The sequence below is a fragment of the Xiphophorus maculatus genome, chromosome 8, assembly GCF_002775205.1.
Source record: "Xiphophorus maculatus strain JP 163 A chromosome 8, X_maculatus-5.0-male, whole genome shotgun sequence".
NCBI lineage: Eukaryota > Metazoa > Chordata > Actinopteri > Cyprinodontiformes > Poeciliidae > Xiphophorus > Xiphophorus maculatus.
Window position 1 is genome coordinate 5,072,176 of NC_036450.1, and position 15,012 is coordinate 5,087,187.

Genomic DNA, 15,012 nt, shown 5'->3' on the forward strand with positions numbered 1-15,012 from the left:
ACACCATGGAGTGTACCACCCGCGAAAGCCAGAAAAGATTAGAATTGTCTTCGATTGCTCTGCCAAATATGAAGGCACTTCGTTGAATGACCACCTTCTCACGGGACCGGATTTAACCAACGCCTTGACTGGAGTGCTGTGTTGGTTCCGACAGTATCCAGTTGCGATCAACTGCGACGTGGAGAAAATGTTCCACCGCTTTCATGTTACTCCAGAAGATCGGGATTTCATGAGGTTCCTGTGGTGGGAGAATGGGAACACAGCGAGTGAGCCCAAGGAATACCGCATGAAGGTGCACATATTTGGAGCGGCGTCATCGCCAGGTTGTGCGAATTACGGCATGAAATACCTCGCCACCAAATATGAGCATGAGTACCCCATGGCAGCAAGCTTCATCCGTAGGAACTTTTATGTGGATGATGGTCTTGTCAGTTTGGATACCGTGGAAAAGGCCAAGCAACTTGTCCATGAAGCAAGAGAAGTCTGTCAGAAGGGACAGCTGCGTCTGCACAAGTTTATTTGCAATAACGAAGTGGTCTTGGAAAGCATTCCAGAGAGTGAGCGTACTCCACAAGTCAAGGACGTGGACTTAAACTACGCAGAGCTACCAGCTCAGAGAGTGCTGGGAGTTAAGTGGAACATCGAAAAGGATGTTTTCTCTTTCAATGTGGTTCAACAAGAAAGAACAGCCACTCGAAGAGGCATCTTATCCACAGTCGCCAGCATATATGATCCGCTAGGATTTCTGGCCCCCTACATCTTGACTGGGAAAAGAATCTTGCAAGAAATGTGCAAGCGAGGTGTAGGTTGGGATGAGCCTGTCCCGCCAGAGCTAAATACGAAGTGGGAGACATGGCTCAATGAACTGAACAATCTTCAAACCATTCAAATAGCAAGGTGCTTTGTTCCCAACAATCTTGGCACGATCCAGAAGATAGAGCTGCATCACTTTTCCGATGCCTGTAACGATGGCTATGGGCAGTGCTCATATATCAGGATCGTGGCTGAAGAACAAGTGCATTGCACTTTAGTTATGGCCAAGGCTAGGGTAGCACCCATGAAGATTGTCAGTATCCCACGTCTAGAGCTCACCGCAGCCACTATCTCGGCAGCCGTAAGTAAAGTTCTCAGAGGAGAGCTTGATTTGAAAATCGATGCTGAGTACTTTTGGACGGATTCACAAGTGGTACTGGGATATATCAAGAATGAGGCCCGGCGTTTTCACGTCTTTGTTGCGAATCGGATCCAGAAGATCATAGACTCTACTGACCCCAATCGATGGTTTTACGTTGAAACAAATCAAAACCCAGCAGATTATGCATCTAGAGGACTCAAGGTGGCAGATCTAATGACATCAGATTGGCTAACGGGACCTAAGTTCTTATGGGAACAGGAAATTGTGACTAATCCAACAATCTCAGAGCTTCTTATAGGTGACCCAGAGGTCAAAGTCCTGAAAACTGATGTTGTGCAGAAAGATGACCTCCTGATAAGGCTGGCAAGGTTTTCAGACTGGGTCACTTGCCTTAACGTCATTGCTCGCATTCGGAGGCTGGCTCATGGAGACATATCTGGGCCTGTTACAGTAGAGGAGCGAAAGAAAGCAGCTCTCGTGCTGATCAAGGCGGCGCAAAAGGAAGCATTTGGAGAAGAGCTGAAGTTGCTAAGCCAATCACAGAAACTCAGGAGAACTCACAAGATGCATGAACTCGATCCGTTTCTTGAGTACGGAGTGCTCAGAGTTGGTGGCAGGTTGAGAAGGTCATCAGCGTCGCTAGAGTTCAAACATCCCATAATACTCCCGAAAGAAGGCATCGTAACGCATCTGATACTTGATCATTGCCATAAAAGAACACAACACCAAGGCCGAGGGCAAACACTGAACGATCTCAGAGCCAACGGCTACTGGATTATGGGTGCTAGTAAAGTTGTGGCCAAGCACATCAGGAGTTGCGTGACCTGTAGGAGGGTGCGGGGTCGACCTGAAGGACAGCGTATGGCTGACTTGCCTGTTGATCGAATAGAACCATCTCCTCCCTTCTCATATACAGGCATCGACTGTTTTGGCCCTTTTTACACGAAGCAAGGTAGAAAAGAGTACAAGAGATATGGGCTGTTGTTAACATGCCTAAGCTCTAGAGCTATTCACATCGAAATGCTCGAGGACATGACAACTGATGCATTTCTAAATGCATTAAGGTGTTTCATTGCAATAAGAGGAACGGTCAGGCAAATTAGATCTGACCAAGGTACAAATTTCGTAGGAGCAAAGAGTGAGTTGGGAAAATGCTTGATGGAACTTGACAAGGAAAGGATTGCGACCTATCTCGCAAGAAAGGAATGTGACTTCCTTATGAATGTTCCCGAAGCCAGTCATATGGGAGGCATATGGGAGCGTCAGATTCGGACAACAAGGAGCGTGCTGAGCTCTGTCCTAGCCCAGGCTACCGGAAGACTGGATGACTCCTCATTAAGAACGTTCTTCTACGAGGCCATGGCCATAGTCAACAGTCGCCCGCTGACAACAGACACCCTAACAGATCCCAAGGGAGCTGAACCCTTGACACCCAATCACTTGCTTACTATGAAATCTACAATACCCCTTCCACCTCCAGGAAAGTTCGTTCAAGAAGATCTGTATGCAAGGAAACGGTGGCGCAAAGTACAGTATCTCTCAGAACAGTTCTGGAACAGGTGGCGTCGAGAATACTTGACTAGCATCAGCCTTCGTCAGCAGTGGCATACAACCAGACGAAACGTGCAGGTTGGGGATGTAGTCATTGTTAATGATGAAAACACTCCCAGAAATGAGTGGCCACTAGCTAGAGTAGTTGAGGCACAGGAAGATGATGATGGTCTCGTGCGAAAGGTGAAAATACAAGTAGGCCAAAATAAATTAGGACCAAACGGTGAACGCTTAACACAACCTTCATTTCTTGAGCGTCCAGTGCAGAAATTAGTTGTATTAGTTGAATATTATTCAAAATAGCTCAGCATTAACATGAAAATCAGTCACTTATTGTAAGACGTATTGATGGACATTTTGGGTAAAGGTTAATTTGAAGTTATTGAAAATTACATGTTTTATTTCTTTGAATATGGTGAAAGTAAACCTTTTGTAATTTTGGTGGCAGTGTAACGAACGTAGTCACATGGGCATTTTTTTTGTACATATTTAGGGAGGTACCGTTTGATTGGTGGCATCATCTGACCACCTCAGTAATTAGGTCGTCACTTGGTCACGTGATGCTTTTGATAGAGAACTTTAAGTTTCGTTTTATACTCAGTTGGTGTGCGCAAGCGGCAATAGGAAAGACAAAGAACTGAAATAAGGAAGAAATGGACTTCTAGCAACTCCTAACCTTCTGGTTGGAGGGGGATACGGTATGGACAATTGAGTGGAATATTCTTGTGTTTGTATATGTGTAATAAGTTTCATTTGAATAATTCATATAAGGGAACATGACGGTTTTATTGATGTATATTTGTCACCGTGTATTTTATTGCAGTGTTCACGGTGGTCTTGGACGTTTATGCGGCAAAAATTCATTTAATGAAACGTTTGAAACCATCAGTCGAAGTGTTGCACCTTCATCAACCAGCGAGAAAAAGTTGGGAGCAGCTACAGTATTGTAATCAGTGAAAAACTTCACAACAGCCTGCAGAGATTATCATTATGGCTAAATGATTCTTGCTTAACTCTCAATACAAAGAAAACAAAATGTATTTGCATTTCAATCAAGAAAACATCATTACAGTCCTTGAATATTCAGATTAATGGGGACCCTATTGAGCAAGTATCACAAGAAAAATATTTAGGAATAATTCTGGATGCTCAGTTAAATTTTAGGAGCCATGTTGACAAAATCAGCAAAACTGTTAGATCAAATATAAACTGTTTTAAAATTATTAGAAATTGTTTAACACTTCACTGTGCAGAGATGTTTTCTTAACTCAATGATCCTCACAGTTTTCCTATGGAGCTGCTGTCTGGTCTCAGACTAGTCAAACTAGACTCAAACCATTAGCAAGTCTCTGTAATCGGGCTTTGAAGGTTTTATATCAAAAGCCAATCAGATTCCATCAATGTCACATTTTGGCTAAATTCGGCATTTTGGACTTTTCTGATTTTATAAATTATAATCTTTTAAAATTGATTTTTAAGTGTTTAAATGGATATGCACCTATACCATTAAGTAATTGCATACAGAGACTGCAGGGCAACAGCAGATCTACTAGAGCAGCTTCAGATGGAAACTGTAAGGTTCCCTTTCGAAGAACCACGTTTGCTCAAAGTGCTCTGTCCATGAGAGGATCTGCAGTTTGGAACTCATTTCCTGTTGATTTAAAGTCTGTAACCAGTTTTAGTACGTTCAAGAAACAAACTAAACTCTGGTTATGTCAAAAACAGAACTGTACCCATTTTTGATGTTTCATGTTTCACTGTTTGTTTGTAGATGTCGTCAACATCAAGCTGTGCTATTTTAAATGATCATCATTTTTACTTTAGAGGTACTTTTTAAAAGCCCATCTAGGGACAAGTGCTGCGAATTAGCTGTTGCTATAGCGCTATGACGCAAACATGGGACTGCTGTTTTGTTCAGTCTGTTTATGTCGATGTGTGTCTGTCCCTATCAAATAAACTCAAATAAATAAATGAATTAAATATTTGAGATAAACCTGTGAGACACAAAATGCACCGAATTCAGAGAATGACCCAATAGCTTATGTATGTTAGAGACCATCTGGTTCTGAAAGATATCCACATGAGATATGTTTTTTATCTTAACTGTGGAAATGGTTAATAATCCACTATGTTGGATGATATTTGAACCACAGAGATGAAACTTTAATCATAAAATTAATTCATAAAAGCCTTTTTCTTTCAGCATTACTCTGTCTGGAAAATAAATTACATTTATATTTAGAGAACAATCCAAATATCAATCTAGAAATTAAACTCACTTCTGCCTTTTGTGTTTGTGTGTTAAATAAATATTTAACACACTTTGTATTGAGAGTTATACTGTATATGTGTGTTTATACTTGTCACAATAACAGATATAAACTGAACAGTTACAGCAGTTAGAAACAGCTCACCTCTCTGATGGTGGAGATCCAGGAGATTTAAAGAAAATGATCTCATCCTTTGACTTGTCGCTCTTAAAGGACACACAGCTGGGTTCTGTTTCTGGTTCTGGTTTGAGTCTCTGATGGATCCTGACAGAAACATGATGATTAAAACTTAATCAGCAAAGAGGAGCAGCAGCAGCTTCATCACCACGTCTGTTCTGGCCTGATATAGTGAACGCTGTGTGAAAAGGGCTGTGGACAGTTAGAGATGGTGACCTCACCTCTGACCTTTGCTCTGGCTCTCATCTTCCCCACACAGAGTGGTTTTAGAGGGAGGGACTCCCTCCTCTCTGTCCTCACACTGATCCATGCTGCTGAATTCACATCAGCTCACACACACTTTCTACCTTCACCTGCAGAGGAAACACACATCATTCATCTGCACATCAACTCTGATCATCCTTTACATCATTAGAGCTGGAAAAAGATCAGCTGCTCCTCCTCTGATTGGCTCTTCTTCTCTGCTTCATATCAGTGTCAGGTGAATGCAGTCAGACAGCAGAGAGGCAGAGGAAGCTGCCATCAGCTGCTGCACTTCTACTATCAGTCCACTAGATGGAGACATGGAGCAACATTTACATTCACTGATTCAACCTGAACAGGAAGTATTTTAGTTAGTTAATTATTAATCTCTACAACAAGTGTGACCTGAACAAGTGGATTATCTGCTGCATCAAAATCTGACTGAATCAAAGACATTTTAAGAATAATATTTCAATTTGAAACAAAGCAGAAACGAAACTCTTTTTTTTTTACATTAATGGTTGAGACTTGAGTTTGATTCCTGGAAATAAAATGAATGAGTTTGTTTAATGAATAAAATATAGAAACATCAAGCTGTTCATCATGTTTTTCTTCCAATTCATCAATAATTTAATAATCCTGTAGATTAGCTTTCAAACAGCAGAGATGAAACTTTGAGCTGAATTTAAAAGGGAACATTTTATCTAAATGTCATAGAACCGAAACAAGTAGAAAAGTTTCTGTAGATAAACTTCAAGTAGAAAAAACAGACTTACAGTTTGTTCAAACTGTCCAAATAGCTGAAGAAGAACATCTGAACAACAGACTGAAACCCAACAGAACCGCAGGAGAACCAGACTAATGACACACCTGTACAGAGACACAACATAACTGGACTTTTATCTGACCTGAACAACATGAGTTCAAAGTCAAAGTGTTATAAATGTTGCATAAGTGATTATATGACAGCTCACCTGGTTTGTAGTTTCTTCCTTCAGAGCAGCAGAACCAGGAAGTAGAAGGTCTGCAGTGAAATCAGAGGCAGGTTGATAAATCTTCATGAGACAGGAGAGAAGTTCTGATGAAAATGTTTCATGATGGAGTCATGAGGAGAAATGAGCCCAGAGAAAAGAACAGCTGGTTGCTTCCTGCTGCTGTAACTGGTCAGAATATAATTACAAGCAGAAAATAATCAGAAACATTAAACTAAACTATAATTCTTAACATCACCACAGTACTGCAGCTAAAACCACACATTGTTCTAATGCAGATTATTCCTAAAGCTCCTATATAATCATTGATCATTATGTTAGTGTGGTGAGCAGAGTGAGGACAGTCTCTGTTTAAAACCAGGATCAGCTGAGGAGGTTCTGCTGATCCAGGTTGAAACCCTGATTTCATTTCAATCATCAACCTGAATTTAAAGTCAGAGTCAGATCAAGCAGCAGAGAGGTGGCAGCTTGTTCCAGACTCATTATTTACACATGCAGCTGTTTTCCAGCTGTTCTCCACAGCTGGAGGGAGGGGGGATGTTTGGGAGGAGAGAACCTGAACATTCAACCTCCAGGTTTCACAGCTGGATTCTGACCTCAGCAGCTGGAACAATGACACAGATGAAACCAGTGACTCCTGAAAAATGGGATGTTTGGATCTGAGCAGGTCTGCAGATTCCACTGACTGGGATTTATTCAGAAAATGTCTCAGAGCTGAGAAGAGCTGAGCTTCTTTAGACTGAATGCTAGGAAATCTGCCCTCCTCCCATTCAGTGATGTTCAGGTTCTGAACTTTAAAAACTAAAATCAGTTGGAAACATCAATAATTTTGTCCACTAATAGTGATAATAATAAAACCAAACACTTCTGCTGTTAATTTAGTAAAGTCGCCATCTTGTATTTTAAAAATTGTTTCTCTTTTTAACAAATCAAACTGATTAGACTTATTATTTTGAATCAACAACCATTAGTTTAATTTATTGATTATGTTATTGGCAGACTAATATAAACTTAAACCAATGTATGGAGGAGCAAACATGCCTCAGTCAAGATAATCACCATTTATATCATAATTATCACCATAACAACATAAGCTAACAAAGCTAACATCTTATATTCCACAAATATAAAGATTGTAATTTTTAGATTAAAAATATGTAGAAAATTATATATTTATGTCCAGTTTTATTTGCTATAACAGAGTTTTAGGGCCACACTAAGGAAAAATATACAAATAAAATTACAAAGTAAGTGTCTGTTTGGTGGGAAAATTATTCTAAGTTAACATCTGCTGATCATGTTACATTAAATGCTTGTGAATCTCACCAACAGAACCTGTTTGGGTTAAACACACAAGGTAGGAAGTTGTTTTCCTGCAGCTGCTTGGGAACCAGACTGTCTCTCCATGTTTTGGATCCTTATCCTTGATATAAAACCTGCATGTTGACTCTGCCTGTTAGAGCTTTTCACTCTGAACTGCTTCATTATTGATTGTCTTACAAGCTCTCTGTATTGTGCACAATATACAGATAAATCTGATTGAGTGATTTCATCTAACAGAGCTTGGAAATTAATTTCTTCCACAACAACTTGGTGCCAACCTGGACACTCGGCTCCAGCCTCAAACCTGGATTAGGATTAAAGAGAGACGAGGGCTGCTGGTCGGCTCCACGGCTCCAACGCTGAGATCAACAAACTCAATCCACTGATATCTGGTGAGACTCTCACTCAGGTAATAAATTAACTTAAAAACTCTAAATGACAGAATCTAAAATAGTAAAGGATCTGATAAACCTTTCTCCCTGAGGATTGAGATTGACCAGATTAATAGAGATTACAGAGGAAAAGAATTTAAAAAAGAAGAAAAGTAAGAGATGAAGAGAAGGCAGATCTTTGTAAAAGTGAGAGATTATTTTCTTGAAGATACCTGTAAGGGTGTCTGTCTAAGAAATTGAGAACTTACAGAGATTTTATTGGTTTTCTTGGAAAGCTGAAGAAAAAACCTTGATAGAGTTTTGATGGAACCACAGGTTCTAGGATGAGTCCTAGTTAAAGTCCTTATCGGAGAATAAGGCAGGTATTTACTAGAGTTTTGGTTTCTAAATTCAGGGAACCAAACCTTTAGAGAATCCTAAAGACGTTTATCAGAAATAAAGACCCTCTTAGAGGATTAAGAGGCAGAGCGACCACAAAGCTGATTGGTTTGATTCTGTGAAGACGTTTGCAGCCTAAAGAGGAAATCCCACCTATTCAGAAGAATTGGCCTGAGTGGTTCCAGGGTCTTTTCTCCTCCTCAGGGTGAATTGTTTCACTATATAATAATGAAATAGTCAGAAAAAAGTCTGCATGGTGTGAATGAATGGATAAAAAGTGTCATTTTTCTTGCAGGTGGTTCATTGAAGCTGATCGTTGTGAAAGGAAGAGAAAGAGAATTAGAAGCAGAGGAAGTGAACTGAGGCAAAGAAATCAGAAACAAAGAGTTTAGTTCATCTGGAGAAACACGAGGAAAGTTTGGATGAAAGAGAGAGAACGAAGAGAAAGACAGAAAAATGATAAACAAATGGAAATGCTTCTATTACTGAACATAAATCTTTTGTCAATAAATTACAGGCCTTAATATGTTTTATGTTTTTGTGTGTTTGAATAAGCAAATGAATTTATTCCTTAAAAGGATGAATAATAAGTGACTAAAACAAAATAAACCAAATCGATTTCTATTTGCTTCTTTTTTTCCTCTGTCTGAGAATGCTGCGATGCATCTGACCTCTGACCTCAACTCCTCAACCCTGTCCTCCCATGGACCAGATGATGTCCCTCTCACACCACCAGCTGATGAAAGTAGATCCAGTGGATCCAGTGGATCAAGAAGATCAGGAAGATGAAGAAAACCTTCATCACCTCCAGCCACTGAAGTGTCTGTTGATCCTGATTTTTATTTTTGACACCAGAGAACTGATGAAACATTTCCATTCAGGGGACGACTGTCAGGTCTCCTGTTGGACATTTGGACTGAAACTGTGTGTGACTGAGCTTTAACAACCTCCGCTGGTCTGCTGTCCAGTATCAGCGCAGAGAAAGAAAAGATAAACATGATTCAAAGCTGTGAGAGGAGAAGACACCATTCTGAACTGGTGATGCTTGTTTCATCTGTGGACAACATGGACATTGACTGAGGGACGATCTGGACCAGCCAAAGATCCAAGACCAGAACCAGTTGGACTGACAGGGAGCCGGAGGAGAGAGACGGGGAGGATTTCACTGCAGCGACGCCGACAGCAGGAGGGAGAGAGAGAAGAGAAAGGAGACATTTAAGATAAGTTACACACACACACACACACACTACAACGAAGACTGCTGGCTCACTAACCCCGTTCATATTTAGAAATTCTTTAGAAAGAAAAGAATGACTTCAATAAAGTTTTTATGCTCAATAAATAGAGAAACTCTTTCAATTGTTCCTGTTAATTCTAAGTCCTGAACAGAAGGACCAACACTAATGACCCTCTAAGGGTCCATGAACCATAGATTGAGAAACTGTGAAGGGAAACTGCAATCACTTTAGTTCTGCAATGAACTAACAAAATTATGCCATTGAATTATAGCAAGTAAAACAGATAGAGAACATTCTAAATAAAAAATGGTTTTGAAATAAATGTTTTAAAATAAATAGATAAAAAACTGAATAGTTTTAGACAAAGACAGTAAATTTAATGTTGAATAGAAATAAAGTCAAAGTTTCTCCTGGATTCTAAATGTTTTGAAAACTTCTGACACTCAGATGGTTGAGATTTATTTTGTTCTCCTTTTTGAAGATCTAAGCTGTAGTTACATATTAGTATGGGAATAAACAAAACATCTTTCAGGGTTAAGAATTAGAGATCATTAATACTGCAGTGTTTAGAACATTTTGGTAAACCATATAATATTTGTTGTATTGAAATTGAATAGAAGGAAATTATTATAAAATAAAGCTGTGATACATTTGAACTAAGAGGTTAAAAAGACTTTTTGTTTTCCTGGAAATATTTGTTATAACAAAACCTAAAATTAGTGAAGCTTCAGCAGAAACTTGATCAATTTGTTGCTGTGATCCTAAATTATATTGAGATTTCTTGTTTGACTGTGAACACATAACTTAAAACAGGATCCTGTAGATTAGAGTTCAATTCAAACATTAAAATATGTTAAAAGGAGAAAAATTAGAGAATCTTGAAGCTTCAGTAAATTTGATAATTACAATTTGATAAAATAAACAAAATGAGGACTGACTGGAAATTATTGACTGTGATGAAAATTTAACTGATTCCAAATTCTGACTGTTTGTCTGTTTCATGTTGAATGTTTGTGTGTTTTGTGTTTGATAAATATTGTTTACTAAACTAAAATTAGTTAGAGTTTGATGAAGCAACTTAAGTTTCTAAAGGAAAATTGCATGAGATGATCTGAGATCTTAGTTTGTCTTCAGGATGGTAATTTTTATTTTTATACTTTGACAACCAAAATTATATTTTGCTCTGTTAATTCTAACAGTGTAAGGAGGAAGTAGGACTGCCTACAGTCGACCTTTGAACTGTCTGAGACTGACCCCTCCTAGCTCCTCCCACCTACTGGATTTGTTCCCGCCTTCAGTTTCCATAGCAACGCTCCCTTTGAGTTTCACAGAGTTTAGGAAGAAAGAAAAAACCTGCCATGCTTGATAGAATGAATGGATGTTTATATAATAACTGAGCATGAAATTATATAGTTAGTATTTACATATTAAAGATTAATAAAACAGTTTAAATGGTTTTTAAGTATTTTCTTTACTTTGTAGAACAATAAAGGATTTATTTGTATAAATAACTTTTCATAATGACATACAACACTTTTAAGAAAATCAATGTAATATTTTAGCAGCTTTAGATTCCATTCCTTCCTCTTTACTTAAAAAACAAAACAATCAAACTCAAAGCTTCTGAAACTCTTTAAATTCTTTCTTTGGGAATTACTTAATGGAAATAGCTAATGGCTTCTGTTATGAAATAATGCACAATATAATGTATGAACCTTTGGATGAAATGCATCATGGGATGCTTTGCTGGTTGATCCCCAATGTCACATAATATGTTACACAATGTTTTGGATTGAATAAATTAATTGAAAACAGATTTAACATTTACTTTTTAAAACTAAACTTAAAATTGGACTTTACAATAAACATAAACCTTTACTAGGCTTCCTTTAATTGGAGAGTTAACACACAAATAAATCTTGACTAACTTCAGTTGATTCAACATCGTTCTCAAGTAAATATGTTATAATTTACAGTGTAGATGGGTAAAATAATGAATAGAGGTTCTGTTTGCTGAAATGATTGGATTTTCCAAAATGCTGCAAATCCTTAAAAGTATGAATACAACATTTTAGCTTAATGAGACTAAATTTACAGTTTTAGTCGAGGATAAAAACATAAATCAACCTACATTCAAACTTCAAATTAGATTTGAAGACTCTGTGTGGAAGTGAGGCCCACACTGCTGAGCTCATACGACACAAACCATTGAAATTAAACATATTACTTAGCAGATGGCTGGTTTCTGATGCTTCTGATGACTCGGTTGCCAATGGCGACAGAACAGCTGCTGCTGCTGCTAAGCTAGCTGCCCACAGACCTCAGGCAGTAAACTGCCCCTTCTTTCACACTTGCTGATGTTAAGATGGTTCAATCCTTTGCACATTCTCTACCTGACAAACCTTTTGACCACTTAATATTGGATTTTTGTCAAATTTCACCAACTTAAGCTAAAAATGAAAATGAAAAAAACAATAGTAGATTGTTCCTGTGTTGTCTTATTGTTAAAACCTGCCCACTAGGCTTTGTCGAGCCTCACAGACAGTGAAAACCTTCCTGCCATTTCCTGCCAAAGGCCTGTTGCATCCATCAGACCAGGTGACTGGGTCGTGATGAAGGATTTTCAGAGGAAGCTCTGGAACTACAAATGCTGGCCTAGTTCAATCCAGAGGCCAATCCAGCTGCTGCTCATGACCAACACAACCACTAAAGTCCAGGAAGGAACAACCTGAATCCCCAGCAGCCACAGTGAGGAGAACCAGAACCTCTCTGTAACGTCCATCTAGATCAGACCTCCAAATCCAAAACAACAGAGTCAGTAGTAAAACTTCACTCTACCAAGTATCAAGTACTACAACCTCTGACCCCAAAGAGAACATCGTCCAGTTCAACAGTTAGTTTAAATGTTTCTTAAAGGCTCTCCAGCCAAAGAACTACTGCTGGTCCAGTGGCGAGTGGTCGAAGTGGAGAGAGAAGATTTGAACCATCACTGTTCTGACAGGAGGCATCAAATCCTCCTGAGCAGATAAACTGTCAGTGTTCCTGTTTCTACACTTTACCTGCTTCCACATGGAAAATCTACATTTTCTTGTTGGGTTTTTCAATAATTGACACTACAGACACTTAATATACCTTCACTGAGCAAATGTAAGATTTATGTGGGATTTTCTTGAAAACACATGAAATTGGGAAACTACATCATAATAATTTTTAGTTCTTTGACTAAGATTTAGATTAGATGAATATATCAAAAGTCTTAATAATACTAACTTTAGGCTGAAACAACTAAATTAAAATGTGGATAAAATCAAAAAGTGAAGGTTTTAACATAAATAACATGAACTGAATGTGGAGATTTTCACTGAAATAAATGGAAATCTGATTTGATAAAAAGTTTAAATAACTCCATGTTTAACTTTATGCATTATGTTATAGAAATATTTAGGATAATTTTCTACTGCGATGCTTTGCTCAGAACAAAAACATGCCTGTCCTTTCTGTTTGTCCTTAAATATACACTCAAAAGAAAACCAAATTCAAATTACTTGATTTTTCATAAGTCTAATTTTGACCAAAGATGATGAAATCAAATGTTACTTTAATTGTTTATAACTTGGTTTTATTTGGAATCAAAGAGGATGAAGATGAATTTGAAATTGTTTTGTTTTATTTTAAAGTGGGTGTATTAGAATCAGATGGGGGCAACTTTAAAATTTCACTTGTTGATTATAATTTTACATGAGTTTTATTAATATCAAAGGAGATGAGATTATATAAAATTTTAATTATATTTTCACAAGAGGATGAATTACTATTACTTTAACTTTAAATTTTAACTTAGAATTAAAATAATAAATTATTCAAGCAGTTGGTGATAATGATTCTGGATCTGTTTGGTATTCCACTGGTGTTTCATTTCCAAATACGATATTTCAAATTTCTCCTTTTTTTTAAGTTTCCTGAAAGATGACAAAACATCCAGATGACCGTCTCTCTGGCAGAGAGGATCCAACGTACATTTTCCTACACAACACAGTGAAAGTAATAAAGGGATGAATATATGGAAGCTGGTAGGTTTTTCATATCTTGCAGGATAATGCTTTAATGAATGAATTAATATGTAATGTCTCAAAATGTATGGATCATTTTTCACCATAAAACCCTGCAGAAATTTCCTCTTGCATAATCAGTAAGGTGGAATAAAATTTGTTGTGTGATTAATAGTAATTATTACATATTTTCTTATAATCAAAAGAGGAGAATTCTGGAGGGGAAATTATAAGTTAACATCTGCTGATCATATTATATTAAAATGCTTGTGAACTCTCACCAAAAGAAACTGTTTGGGTTAAACACAAAGACTGAAGATGTTTTCCTGCAGCTGCTTGGGAACCAGACTGTCTCTCCATGTTTCCAGTTGATCTGAGACCAACTTTGAAAGTGAAAAGTTCTGTTATCAGCCATAAAATCAATACGTTGGTCCAAATTTTTTTATTGATGCATCCCTGTATCTGATATTTAGACTAGATTGTTTCAAGTTGGAAAGAAGGAAAACTGCATTCCTGTATCATGTTTTAAATGTTGATGTTGAGGATGGAGTGTTTGGTCAGAGACATCAGAACGTGAGACGACGACACCAGCAGCCGGTCCTCCACCTCTTGGCTCTTGAACAAATTTGGTTAAACAAACCTGTATTTAAATAACCCAATGTTGTAGATTACATTTTTTCCATCTTAAATGCAAAATATGTATATTTTTAAACTTTCTAACTTCTTTTCTGCAGTTCCAGGGTGAGTCTTTCTTCATGACTCTTTAAGGAATGAGAAGCTCAGCTCAATGTTTTTATCCAACCTTGTTATTAATCAGTGAAATAAGTTGGAGGAGAGACGTTTGGTTCCTGTTGCAGCTCAGTGTTAATCTGGTTAATCTGAGAGATGAGCTCCAGTCTAACACTGCAGTGAGGATTAAAACCGGCCAGACAAGGTGAGGGACGGAGGAGAGGTCACCATCAGGAAGTTTGAACCTCTGCAACAAACTGCATTTTAATCACAACCAGCTGCTGATTTTACTGGGTTTTGCTTTTTCCAGTTAAATTCTTTATTTTCCGGTTTGGGTTGAATCAGGTGTGGCCCACGTTGACGCTGTGGCGGGTCATATCCATGTTGGTTTATTCACTAAAAACAGGTTTACTTTATGTTATCAGATTTAAATGTAAAATATAGCAGAGATGCAGCGATCAGACCTTTTCTGTCCAGCACTGATCTCCAGTTTTCATTCTGCTCTGATCTTCCAGTTCCTGGGATTTTTCCTCCA